The sequence below is a fragment of the Somniosus microcephalus genome, chromosome 3 (genome assembly GCF_052327205.1).
Source record: "Somniosus microcephalus isolate GS21.2 chromosome 3, FLI_Smic_1.0, whole genome shotgun sequence".
Lineage (NCBI taxonomy): Eukaryota > Metazoa > Chordata > Chondrichthyes > Squaliformes > Somniosidae > Somniosus > Somniosus microcephalus.
Window position 1 is genome coordinate 380,593,725 of NC_140989.1, and position 14,577 is coordinate 380,608,301.

The window sequence follows — 14,577 nt, forward strand, 5'->3', positions numbered from 1 at the left end:
TGTGTGTTTAATCATCTCGTTTAGTATGCCGTCTGTCCCGCAGGCTTTTCCTGGTCGCAGGTCCTTGAGTTTTTCAAGAAGTTCTTTTTCTGTTATTATGGCGTCCAGCGGGTTTTGGTTATCTTTTATGGCCATTTCTAGCTTTTCCAGTTTTTTGCATATTTGGTGTTGCTCTGGTCTTAGTGTGTTTTTCTGGTATAATTTTTCAAAGTGGTTTACCCATGTGTCCCCATTTTGAATGGCCAAATCGTCGTGTTGTTTTTTGTGTAGTGTTTTCAAGTTTTCCCAGAAACAATTGGAATGAATGGATTCCTCCATGGAGCTGAGTGTATTCTTAATATATTGCTCTTTTTTGGTTCTGAGTGTGTTTCTGTATTGTGTTAGTGTCTGACAATAAGTAAGGCGTAGTTCCTCATTTTCTGGATGTCTGTGTTTTTGGTTTGATATTTTTCTAAGTTTTTTCCTCATGTTATGGCAATCTCGGTCAAACCATTTTTCATAGCTTTTTGTTTTGGGTTTGTTCTTGCGAGCTTTCAAGTTTGCATTTGTTGCCAAATTATCAAAAATATTGTTTAGTTTACTAACTGCCCGGTTTACGCCTTCTTTATTGTGAGTGTATATGTTATCCAGAAAGGTGTCTAAGAGAGCTTGAGTTGATGCATTGCTAATTGTTTTCTGGTATTTTTCCGTGTCGTTTTTGGCCCATCTGTACGATTTTTTGGTGTTGTACAGTTTACTGGGTTGTGTTTCTATGTTGTTTGTTTCTGTCTTTTTGAGGAACATAGTAATTTGACTGTGATCTGACAGTGTTGTTTGTGGTTTGACTGTGAATGCTCTGAAAGAGGATGGGTCTAAGTCTGTAATCATATAGTCTACTGTGCTGCAGCCAAGAGGTGAGCAATAGGTCGATCTTCCTAGGAGGTCTCCTATGAACCTACCATTGACAATGTACAGACCCAGGTTTCGACAGAGCTGTAGTAGCTGTTTTCTGTTGGTATTTGACTGCTTGTCGCAGTTATGCCTGTATGGAAGGGAAGGGATGTCAAAGTGGTTATTCCCGAAAACGTAATTGTTTCCCTGATTATTGGTGAAGTCTGGTTCTTCGCCCGTTCTTGAATTGAGGTCCCCACAGATCAACACGTTCCCCTGGGCCTGGTATTGGATAATTTCCCCCTCCATGTTGGAGAAGGTGTCCTCTTTAAAGTACGGGGAATCGATTGGAGGGATATAAAGTGCGCAAATGTAAACATCTTGGGTGTTTGAGATAATCTCCCTCTCAAGTTTGAGCCACATATGGTTTTCGCCCTTTTTTATAAATTTGATGTAATTCTTAAGTTCTGTTTTAAACCAGATCAGTATGCCTCCGGAGTCTCTGCCTTGGGTTACACTTGGTAATTTATTGGAGGGGACCACCAGCTCAGTGTACCCTTGGGGACAGCCAGTGTGTCCTTTTCCTTTATACCAAGTTTCCTGTAAAATGATAATATCTAGGTCTTTAGTTTCATCTATGAACTCTGGGGTCCTACTTTTCACTTCTCGCAGTGAAGAGCGTAGACCTTGGATATTCCAGGTCGAAATATATAAGGATTTCATGTTAAGTTTGATCTTTTACTATGATAGGTTAAAGAGTGGTACGTGTTTGTCATGTCTAAGTGTGGGAAAAAAAAGATCACATCAGTTGTCTACAAAAGTTAATACAATTTGGTTACAGTTCTTTCTATTAATTAGTCCTTGATCCATAAGGCGGAAGTAGATGCTGCTGCACATCTGCTTATTGTCTCTTAATGGGTTGTTTCTGTCTGAGGTATTGCGTACATCCTGTGCATCTCTCCCTCTGTCTGGCTGGGAGCAGTCCTATTCCCCTGTGGGACAGGAGTGGTGCAGGTCTGATATTGTTGTTTTGCATGGGGATCCTCTCTGGTCTCGGTTGGTGTGTTGGTGGTCCTTGTAGTGTTCCTGATATGTACCCCGCTGATCTCTGGTGGTCGGGGGGGGGTCCTCTTGGAGTCTGGGTATGGACCCGGTTAAAAGCGACGTCCTTCAGGGCTTTAGCAAAGATCGATATTCTTTGCCTTTGGATGTGGACGTGGTCGTAAAGACATTCCTCATCGAGGGTGGGGTGTTGGGCCAGGTGTACGTTGTGGTTTGATTCACAGTCTCTTGCTATGCTGGCATTTATCTCATGAATTGTGTTGTTGTTGAAGTCTGTTCTCGGCAATATTGTGGAAACAGTGATTCTAGTGTTTGGAAATGTACTGCTTGCTTTCCTAATCATTGCTCTGAGCGATGTTGCTACTTCTTTCTGTTGGGTCTTTAGGTCATTTGTGCCCGTGTGTATTATTATGTGTTGGGGGGAGCCTAATCTGGCTTTGGTCAGCCATCCCATGGCTCTGTTTGTTGTTGGGCACCAGATCTTTTCTACTTTACTTCTAGGGAATAGCTTTTTCTCCCATAGAAATTTTCCATTTGAGTCTATGAGTATTACGACGTCAGCCTTGTTTGTGTTTACTGTCTGGTGGCTTTCGCTTGGACTCATAGTGTGTGTGCTGGGCTGGGGTGTCTGGTGTGTGCGTACCTCTTGTGAGCGGCCCGCTTGTGGTTCCACGGTGGTGGGGGAAGATTGCGAATCAGTATGCTGGTCGGTCTGTGTGGCACCTCTTGTATTGTGTGTCTGTTGCTTTTGTTCCGTGTGGGAGTGCAGCCGTTCCGTCCGGCTCTGTCTTGTCTTATCTCTAGCCTCTGGTTGCTGGTCTAATGGTGTTATCTCTCCTCTATGGCTCTCTTCTTTTTCCTGCAGCTCTTTCACCTGATTCCTAAGTAGATTCACCTGGTTCTCAAGTAGCTTCAGCTCCCTCTTGTGTCTCTCCCTCTCCTGATTTTGATCGTCATTCATTTTGAGGAAGTCCTCTCTAAGTTTAACCATCTCTATCTCTAATTGATTAAATTTATCTTTTGGTTGTATCTGGCTGTGTGATCCCGGGGTATGTGTCTGGTCGGCCCTGGAAGGCTCACTCACTTCCTGGCTAGGCTGGTCGGCCCTGGAGGGCTCACTCACTTCCTGGCTATGCTGCTCTTCTCTTGGTGAGCTGGGAATGGTAGGGGGACTATGTGTGGCTTCCTCCCTGGTAGTTATGCTGGGGTTTGTCAGTTGTATCGTGTGGCTGTGGTTCCCCGGGGTTAGTGTCTGGTTTGAACTGTGTGGCTCGTTCACCTCCTGACCAGGCAGATTTTCTCCTGGTAAGTTGTCAATGTTGGGGGGAGTGCGGACCACTCTGGGGCTGTTCCTTCCTCCCTTAGTTAATTTTTTCAGTGTCCTGAAGGCCGTTGCAAATTTGTCGAGGTTGCCTTGCACTAATATTGTTCCGGTATTGTACGCGTTGACCGTCGTAGTTGAACTGTCTCCTGGTGTGTTAATTTTCATTATGGACCCATTTGCGGTATTTTCTAGCTTAACATTGGTATAGTGTGATTTTATTGCTGTGATCCAAGCCACTGGCTGATCTGAGTAGAAAATGAGGTTACTTTTTGTCCCATTGTTGTAACAGTCAGCAAAAAGTGTTTCTGGTTTTTCTCTCATCTGCTCATGCTTGATCGCTTTTATAGCTTTTTTTGCGGTGTTGGGGGGAATCTGGAAGCGGGACTGTTGTGGATCTTCTGATTCGCTCATTTTTGGTAAAGTATTGTTGATCTTAGAATAAGCTTTTCTGGGGCCCCGGGTTTGGTGTTTCCCTCTCCCTGTTCGCGAACTTTCCCGGTGTCCCTCTCCGACCCCGTGGTCCCTGGGCCTCGGCTTCTGGGTTCACCCTTCTCAGGTCTGGGTCTGTGAGCCGCTGTTTCCCGGTGCCTTCGGGCTGTTCCCCTCCCCCTCAGAGGTCTCTGTGCCTCTGTCTCGGCCTGGCTCCTCGGGCCTTTCCCTGGCTTCAGTCTCCCTCCCTGGGCCCTGTACTCACAGTCTTGGTTTGCTTCTGGAAGCCTTCTGGTTGCTCCCCTTCTCCTCAGAGGTCTCTGGGCCTGGCTCCTCGGGCCTTTCCTGGGCTTTCTAGCCCAGCCGCCGCTCGGGCTGTGCCTCGTTCGCCGTTCGGGTGCTGGACTGCGGTCGTCGCTCGGGTGCTGGACTGCGGCCGTCGCTCGGGTGCTGGACTGCGGTCGTCGCTCGGGTGCTGGACTGCGGCCGCCGATCGGGCCGTGTCTCGTTCGCCGCTCGGGCTCCCCGAGTCACCTCGTTCCGGCTGCCGCTGCGTCTCCGTGCGGCCTCCCCGATTCGCCTCGTTTCCCGAAGCGGCCTCGCCGAGTCTCCTCGCTCCGGCTGCCGCTGCGTCTCCGTGCGGCCTTCGCGCCTCGGTTCCCGATGCGGCCGAGTCACCTCGCTTCTGCTGCTGCTGTGGCCCCGTGCGGCCGCTGTTCTTTGGTTTGTATATTTTTTTTTCCCTTATTTCTTTTTTTTCTTTGGCTTTTTTTTTCTAATTTCCTCTGGGTTTTTTTCCTTTGGTGGTCTCTTTGGTGGTCTTTTCCTTCCTTACTTAATCTAGACTAAACTAAACTTAAACTTAACTAAACAAACTAAACTAACTTAACTAGAACTAAATTTAACTTTAAAACCTTTTTAAACTTGAAATGAACCTTTTTTTTCCCCCACTTTAAACTCTAAAAACACTAAAACCCCCTCCCACCCTACACCCCTCCCCATCTCTGTAATCCCCTCCCACCCTACACCCCTCCCCATCTCTGTAACCCCCTCCCACCCTACACCACGCCCCATCTCTGTAACCCCCTCCCACCCTACACCCCTCCCCATCTCTGTAACCCCCTCCCACCCTACACCCCTCCCCATCTCTGTAACCCCCTCCCACCCTACACCCCTCCCCATATCTGTAACCCCCTCCCACCCGACACCCCTCCCCATCTCTGTAACCCCCTCCCACCCTACACCCCTCCCCATCACTGTAACCCCCTCCCACCCTACACCCCTCCCCATCTCTGTAACCCCCTCCCACCCTACACCCCTCCCCATCTCTGTAACCCCCTCCCACCCTACACCCCTCCCCATCTCTGTAACCCCCTCCCACCCTACACCCCTCCCCATCTCTGTAACCCCCTCCCACCCTACACCCCTCCCCATCACTGTAACCCCCTCCCACCCTACACCCCTCCCCATCTCTGTAACCCCCTCCCACCCTACACCCCTCCCCATCACTGCAACCCCCTCCCACCCTACACCCCTCCCCATCACTGTAACCCCCTCCCTCACACCCTACACCCCTCCCCATTACTGTAACCCCCTCCCACCCTACACCCCTCCCCATCTCTGTAACCCCCTCCCACCCTACACCCCTCCCCATCTCTATAACCCCCTCCCACCCTACACCCCTCCCCATCTCTGTAACCCCCTCCCATCCTACACCGCTCCACATCTCTGTAACCCCCTCCCACCCAACACCCCTCCCCATCTCTGTAACCCCCTCCCACCCTACACCCCTCCCCATCTCTATAGCCCCCTCCCACCCTACACCCCTCCCCTTCTCTGTAACCCCCTCCCACCCTACACCCCTCCCCATCACTGTAACCCCCTCCCACCAGATACCGCTCCCCATCTCTGTAACCCCCTCCCACCCTACACCCCTCCCCATCTCTGTAACCCCCTCCCGCCCTACACACCTCCCCATCACTGTAACCCCCTCCCACCCTACACCCCTCCCCATCACTGTAACCCCCTCCCACCCTACACCCCTCCCCATCTCTGTAACCCCCTCCCACCCTACACCCCTCCCCATCTCTGTAACCCCCTCCAACCCTACACCCCTCCCCATCACTGTAACCCCCTCCCACCCTACACCCCTCCCCATCTCTGTAACCCCCTCCCACCCTACACGCCTCCCCATCTCTGTACAATACAATACAATACAGATCGCTTTATTGGCATGATAAGGTACATCTTATGTTGCCAAAGCATCAAAATACATTTATGGTTGAACACATAAACGCGGTTCCATTCATACAGTGTATAAACAGGTATATCCCTGAGTTTATAAATATATTTTCGCCTTGTTTATATATACTCTTGTCTTAGTTTACTGGTTGTCCCTCTGTTCATGGCAAGCTGTAACATAGTGTGCCGCCAGTGTTACACAGCTTCTCTCCTCCCCCAGTAGGAATGGGAGTTTTTGGTTGTCAGTCAGATTTCTGAATTCAGGGCATATTTGTGAGAATTTTTGATAGAAATTCTCTCTGATGCCCTGATATTTTCCACAGGCTGTGAGGAAGTGCATCTCTGTCTCAACTACTCCCTGACTGCAGTGAGAGCATATCCTGTCTTCTCTTGGCAGCCTGGTCTGCCTGTGTCTGCCTTTTTCGATCGCTAGGCTATGTTCGCTAAGTCTGTACCTTGTCAAGGTTCTTCTCAGTTTGTTATCCTTTACCATGGTCAGGTAATCAGCTATGTTGTATTGTCTGTTTAGGGCCAAGTAGCAATTGAGTTTGCTTTGGGTTTTTGTTGTTTCTGCCCAATATGACAGATATTTTTCCTTTTGCTTAGCGACGATTGTGTTGGGTCGAATTCTTTGTGTTACCCTGTCACTGTCCTGGGACTGGTTATTGTTGGTATTGTTATTAGTTACTTTATTGAGTCCCAGGACTAGTTGACTGAGGGTATTCTTCTTTATGGTCAGCTCTTGGCATTTCAGGGCGTCGTAGTGATAGCATTGGGGGTTGCTCATTTGTAGGTGATTCCAAAATTTGGTGGCTCTTTTTTGGATAGTGATTATTAATGGGTATTGGCCTAGTTCCGCCCTGCATGCGTTGTTTACTGTTTTCCTTTGAGTCCGGAGGATACTTTTACAGAATTCCGCATGTAGGATCTCAATTGGGTGTTTGTCCCATTTTGCAAAATCTTGTTGTGTTAGTGGTCCCCAGACCTCACTGCCATAGAGTGCAATTGGTTCAATTACTGATTTGAAAATTTTGAGCCAAATGCTAATTGGGATTTCTATTTGGATTGATTTTTTGATGGCATAGAAAGCCCTTCTTGCTTTCTCTTTCAGTTCATTCACAGCCAGTTTAAAGTTTCCCGTAAAACTGATTTTTAAGCCCAAGTATGTGTAGTGAGTGGTTTGTTCAATTTTGGTTGTTCCTACTGTGAAATTTATTGTGGGTCCATGTTGTTTGGATCTTTGCTGGAACACAAGGACTTTGGTTTTTTGGGGATTTATTGTCAGGGCCCAAGTCTGGCAGTACGACTCCAGCAGGTCCAGGTTCTGCTGTAGACCCTCCTTAGTTGGTGACAGCAGAACCAGGTCGTCGGCATAGAGGAGGAATTTAACCTTGGATTCATATAGGGTGAGGCCGGGTGCTGTAGATTGTTCAAGTAGTTTTGCCAATCCATTAATGTAAATATTAAAGAGTGTCGGTGAGATTGGCGAGCCCTGCGTCACCCCCCGCCCCTGTGGGAAGTATTTTGTTTGTTTGTCTCCAATTTTAACTGCACATTTATTGTTTGTATACATTGATTTAATTACATCATATGTTTTCCCTCCTACCCCGCTTTCGATAAGTTTCAGGAATAAACCGTCATGCCAGATGGAGTCAAAAGCCTTCTGGAAATCTACAAAGCATGCGTAGATTTTGCTTTTGTTATGGTGAACGTGTTTGTCAATTAGGGTCTGTAGGGTGAAGATATGATCGGATGTTCTATAGTTTGGCAGGAATCCAATTTGGCTTTTACTCAAGACATTGTGCTCTTCAAGGAAGTTTATAAGTCTTTTGTTTATGATGCTACAGAATACCTTCCCCAGGTTACTGTTTACACAGATGCCTCGATAGTTGTTTGGGTCGATTTTGTCCCCACTTTTGTATATGGGTGTTATGAGTCCTTTGTTCCAGATGTCAGGGAAATAACCGACACTCAGAACCAAGTTGAAGAGTTTTAGGATAGCCAGTTTCAGTTTGTCGTCTGCGTGTTTAATCATCTCGTTTAGTATGCCGTCTGTCCCGCAAGCTTTTCCTGGTCGCAGGTCCTTGAGTTTTTCAAGAAGTTCTTTTTCTGTTATTATGGCGTCTAGCGGGTTTTGGTTATCTTTTATGGCCATTTCAAGCTTTTCCAGTTTTTTGCGTATTTGGTGTTGCTCTGGTCTTAGTGTGTTTTTCTGGTATAGTTTTTCAAAGTGGTTTACCCATGTGTCCCCATTTTGAATGGACAAATCGTCGTGTTGTTTTTTGTGTAGTGTTTTCAAGTTGTCCCAGAAACAATTCGACTCAATGGATTCCTCCATGGAGCTGAGTGTATTCTTAATAAATTGCTCTTTTTTGGTCCTGAGTGTGTTTCTGTATTGTGTTAGCGTCTGACAATAAGTAAGGCGTAATTCCTCGTTTTCTGGATGTCTGTGTTTTTGGTTTGATAGTTTTCTAAGTTTTTTCCTCATGTTATGGCAATCATGGTCAAACCATTTTTCATAGTTTTTTGTTTTGGGTTTGTTCTTGCGAGCTTTCAAGTTTGCATTTGTTGCCAAATTATCAAAAATATTGTTTAGTTTACTAACTGCCCGGTTTACGCCTTCTTTATTGTGAGTGTATATGTTATCCAGAAAGGTGTCTAAGAGAGCTTGAGTTGATGCATTGCTAATTGTTTTCTGGTATTTTTCCGTGTCATTTTTGGCCCATCTGTACGATTTTTTGGTGTTGTACAGTTTACTGGGTTGTGTTTCTATGTTGTTTGTTTCTGTCTTTTTGAGAAACATAGTAATTTGGCTGTGATCTGACAGTGTTGTTTGTGGTTTGACTGTGAATGCTCTGAAAGAGGATGGGTCCAAGTCTGTAATCATATAGTCTACTGTGCTGCAGCCAAGAGGTGAGCAGTAGGTCGATCTTCCTAGGAGGTCTCCTATGAACCTACCATTGACAATGTACAGACCCAGGTTTCGACAGAGCTGCAGTAGCTGTTTACCGTTGGTATTTGACTGCTTGTCGCAGTTATGCCTGTATGGAAGGGAAGGGATGTCAAAGTGGTTATTCCCGAATACGTAATTGTTTCCCTGATTATTGGTGAAGTCTGGTTCTTCGCCCGTTCTTGAATTGAGGTCCCCACAGATCAACACGTTCCCCTGGGCCTGGTATTGGATAATTTCCCCCTCCATGTTGGAGAAGGTGTCCTCTTTGTAGTACGGGGAATCGATTGGAGGGATATAAAGTGCGCAAATGTAAACATCTTGGGTGTTTGAGATAATCTCCCTCCCGCCCTACACCCCTCCCCATCTCTGTAACCCCCTCCCACCCTACACCCCTCCCCATCACTGTAACCCCCTCCCACCCTACACCCCTCCCCATCTCTGTAACCCCCTCCCACCCTACACCCCTCCCCATCTCTGTAACCCCCTCCCACCCTACACCCCTCCCCATCCCTGTAATTCCCTCCCACCCTATACCCCTCCCATTCTCTGTAACCCCCTCCCACCCTACACCCCTCCCCATCTCTGTAACCCCCTCCCACCCGACACCCCTCTCCATCTCTGTAACCCCCCTCCCACCCTACACCCCTCCCCATCTCTGTAACCCCCTCCCACCCTACACCCCTCCCCATCTCTGTAACCCCCTCCTACCCTACACCCCTCCCCATCACTGTAACCCCCTTCCACCCTACACCCCTCCCCATCTCTGTAACCCCCTCCCACCCTACACCCCTCCCCATCTCTGTAACCCCCTCCCACCCTACACCCCTCCCCATCTCTGTAACCCCCTCCCACCCTACACCCCTCCCCATCTCTGTAACCCACTCCCACCCTACACCCCTCCCCATCTCTGTAACCCCCTCCCACCCTACACCCCTCCCCATCACTATAACCCGCTCCCACCCAACACCCCGCCCCATCTCTGTAACCCCCTCCCACCCTACACCCCTCCCTATCACTGCAACCCCCTCCCACCCTACACCCCTCCCCATCACGGTAACCCGCTCCCACCCTACACCCCTCCCTATCACTGCAACCCCCTCCCACCCTACACCCCTCCCCATCACTGTAACCCCCTCCCACCCTACACCCCTCCCTATCACTGCAACCCCCTCCCACCCTACACCCCTCCCCATCACTGTAACCCGCTCCCACCCTACACCCCGCCCCATCACTGTAACCTCCTCCCACCCTACACCCCTCCCCATGAATGTAACCCGCTCCCACCCTACACCCCTCCCCATCTCTGTAACCTCCTCCCACCCTACACCCCTCCCCATCACTGTAACCCTCTCCCGCCCTACACCCCTCCCCATCCCTGTAACCCCCTCCCACCCTACACCCCTCCCCATCCCTGTAACCCCCTCCCACCCTACACCCCTCCCCATCACTGTAAGCCCCTCCCGCCCTACACCCCTCCCCATCCCTTTAACCCCCTCCCAACCTACACCCCTCCCTATCACTGTATCCCCCTCCCACCCTACACCCCTCCCCATCACTGTAACCCCCTCCTGCCCTACACCCCTCCCCATCACTGTAACCCCCTCCTGCCCTACACCCCTCCCTATCACTGTAACCCCCTCCCACCCTACACCCCTCCTCATCACTGTAACCCCCCTCCCCACCCTACACCCCTCCCCATCACTGTAACCCGCTCCCACCCTACACCACGCCCCATCTCTGTAACCTCCTCCCACCCTACACCCCTCCCCATCACTGTAACCCGCTCCCACCCTACACCCCTCCCCATCTCTGTAACCTCCTCCCACCCTACACCCCTCCCCATCACTGTAACCCTCTCCCGCCCTACACCCCTCCCCATCCCTGTAACCCCCTCCCACCCTACACCCCTCCCCATCTCTGTAACCCCCTCCCACCCTACACCCCTCCCCATCCCTGTAAGCCCCTCCCACCCTAAACCCCTCCCCATCCCTTTAACCCCCTCCCAACCTACACCCCTCCCTATCACTGTATCCCACTCCCACCCTACACCCCTCCCCATCACTGTAACCCCCTCCCGCCCTACACCCCTCCCCATCCCTGTAACCCCCTCCCACCCTACACCCCTCCCGATCTCTGTAACCCCCTCCCACCATACACCCCTCCCCATCTCTGTAACCCCCTCCCACCCTACACCCCTCCCCATCTCTGTACCCCCCCACCCTACACCCCTCCCCATCACTGTACCCCACCACCCTACACCCCTCCCCATCACTGTAACTCCCTCCCACCCTACACCCCTTCCTATCACTGTAACCCCCTCCCACTCTACACCCCTCCCCATCAATGTAACCCCTCCCACCCTACACTCCTCCCCATCTCTGTAACCCCCTCCCGCCGTACACTCCTCCCCATCACTGTAACCCCCTCCCACCCTACACCCCTCCCCATCACTGTAACCCCCTCCCGCCCTACACCCCTCCCCATCACTGTAACCCCCTCCCGCCCTACACCCCTCCCCATCACTGTAACCCCCTCCCGCCCTACAACCCTCCCTATCACTGTAACCCCCTCCCGCCCTACACCCCTCCCCATCACTGTAACCCCCTCCCGCCCTACACCCCTCCCGCCCTACACCCCTCCCCATCACTGTAACCCCCTCCCACCCTACACCCCTCCCTATCACTGTAACCCCCTCCCACCCTACACCCCTCCCACCCTACACCCCTCCCCATCACTGTAACCCCCCTCCCACCCTACACCCCTCCCCATCACTGTAACCCCCTCCCACCCTACACCCCTCCCCATCACTGTAACCCCCTCCCACCCTACACCCCTCCCCATCACTGTAACCCCCTCCCACCCTACACCCCTCCCCATCACTGTAACCCCCTCCCACCCTACACCCCTCCCCATCACTGTAACCCCCTCCCACCCTACACCCCTCCCCATCACTGTAACCCCCTCCCACCCTACACCCCTCCCCATCACTGTAACCCCCTCCCACCCTACACCCCTCCCCATCACTGTAACCCCCTCCCACCCTACACCCCTCCCCATCACTGTAACCCCGTCCCACCCTACACCCCTCCCCATCACTGTAACCCCCTCCCACCCTACACCCCTCCCCATCACTGTAACCCCCTCCCACCCTACACCCCTCCCTATCACTGTAACCCCCTCCCACCCTACACCCCTCCCTATCACTGTAACCCCCTCCCACCCTACACCCCTCCCTATCACTGTAACCCCCTCCCACCCTACACCCCTCCCTATATCTGCTCTCACCCTACAGTCCTCCGAGATCTCTGCACTCCTCCAATTCCGGCCTCTTCTCCATCCCCCACTCCCTTCGCTCCACCATTGGCGGCCGTGCCTTCAGCTGCCTGGGCCCTAAGCTCTGGAATTCCCTCCCTAAACCTCTCCGCCTCTCTCTCCTCATTTAAGACGCTCCCTAAAACCTCCCTCTTTGACCCAGCCTTTGGTCACCTGTCCTAATATCTCCTCATGTGTCTCGGTGTCAGTTTGTGTCTGATTTACGCTCCTGTGAAGCACCTTGGGAGGTTCTGCTAGTCAAAGGCGCTATATAAATGCAGGTTGCTGTTTTTGAACAGGTGTTGGAGGGAGTTTCAGAGAACCGCTCTCAGTCTTCCTTGAAGTGAAAGTAGTTTAATTTCTGTCGCTTGTTGACTTGATGTGGGACTGTAATGAGCTGACTGGATATTCCCAGAGTCAGCAAGGTTATATTGGGAAATGGCTGGGCCAGGCAGCTCATGGAGCAATAACTCGGGGTTGTGGGGCATTAAGATCATTCTCCGCTGTGAAGAGAACAGTAACCAGCCCCCGAGGGATGATCCAAGCTGCCCACAGGATAGTTGGCCCATCAATCGGGCGCTGGCTGTAATTCAAGGCACTGACTCCCTCTCACTCTCTAACCTCACTCCGAGAAACTCCTCTCCTTCCTCCGCAATGCTGCGGCCCCCAGATGCTGTCCTCTTTCTAGCCTGTCGACATCACTAGAATTGGGTTTGCCTTTTAATGAGGGTGGAATCTCGCTGCTCCCTCTTGGTTCCAGAAAGTTGTGTGTGTGTTGGGCGAGATCCCATTCCTCCCTCGCCATCTCTACTGCTCCAAGCAGGAGAGAAATCCCAATGGGGTTAAAGGCTGAGATTCCCATCTCTCAGGGACAGAACCAGCAGCAGAGATGATGGCCCCGATAGAGTCAGTTTCTGCTCCAGGCCATGTTCCGTTTGTTCGTCAGTGAGAACTCCTTCCCCAACAGTGAGCCGCTTGATCTCAATTAGCGAGGCTGATTGACAGATTACTGGCCCAATTGTCTCATTAGTGTCCCGGCCCGCCCTGGGCTTCATCACATCGATTGATCCCCAGAAATATCAGGCAGAAGGAGACTGTCAGAAGGAGACAGGAATCAGGGTTCAATTTCTGTGGAGTTTGATGTTCTCTCGATGTTCCCTTCACACACTGAGCTGTGTCTGAGGATCTCAGGTATCGAATGTTGCCCCAAATCCCCTGGATTGTGGGAGCCGGGTTAACACAATTAGACATTAATTAGTGCGATGAACAGATCACTATTAGTCAAATGTGGCCCCGGAGCAGAACTGAGCCTCAGAGCGAGAGAGCGGAGCCCAGGGATTATGGGCTGTTTGGGAGCTCAGGGTTAATTAGCTGCTAGAGGTAGAAATCTTTCTGAAAGAAGGTCCTTAAAGAAAATGTTCAGATGTTGAGTGTTGTTGCGTTTAACCAGAAGCTTTAAACAGATTATTGAGGGTCAGCTGGTCTGAGATGAAACAATATAATAACATTGAACTGTCTGGGAGCTGTGATATATCAGCTGGTGAACACGGGCCGCTTTCAGTTCAATAGAGAGAAGGATCCAGCGGGAGCAGTAGATCACATCCTGACCAGAAACGGGTGTGAAGGGATTTAACCCCCATCTCCCTGCAGCCGGCTCCTCACTGCTGCTGTCCTGTACCTTAGTCGCTCCACACCAACTCGCCAAGGCTTCTTCCCCAGCCCCTCCCAAACCCACTCCCTCCTCCCCCGGCGCACCGTGTCTGCAGTGTGGACCATCCACAGGAGGCCCTGGAGCAACTCGCCAAGGATTCTTCCCCAGCCCCTCCCAAACCCACTCCCTCCTCCCCCGGTGCACCGTGTCTGCAGTGTGGACCATCCACAGGAGGCCCTGGAGCAACTCGCCAAGGATTCTTCCCCAGCCCCTCCCAAACCCACTCCCTCCTCCCCCGGTGCACCGTGTCTGCAGTGTGGACCATCCACAGGAGGCCCTGGAGCAACTCGCCAAGGATTCTTCCCCAGCCCCTCCCAACTCCACCACCTAGAAGGACAAGGGCAGCAGGCGCATGGGAACACCACCACCTCCAAGTTCCCCTCCAAGTCACACAACATCCTGACTTGGAAATTTATCACTGTTCCTTCATCGTCGCTGGGTCAAAATCCTGGAACTCCCTCCCTAACAGCACTGTGGGAGCACCTTCACCACACGGACTGCAGCGGTTTAAGAAGGCGGCTCACCACCAGCTTCTCGAGGGTAATTAGGGATGGCCAATAAATGTCGGCTTTGCCAGCGACGCCCACATCCACAATGCCCACAATGGCACATGAACCTCGAGTGTGAGACTCGAGTGAGGACCTCCCCTGGGGGCAGAACACAACATACGTACGA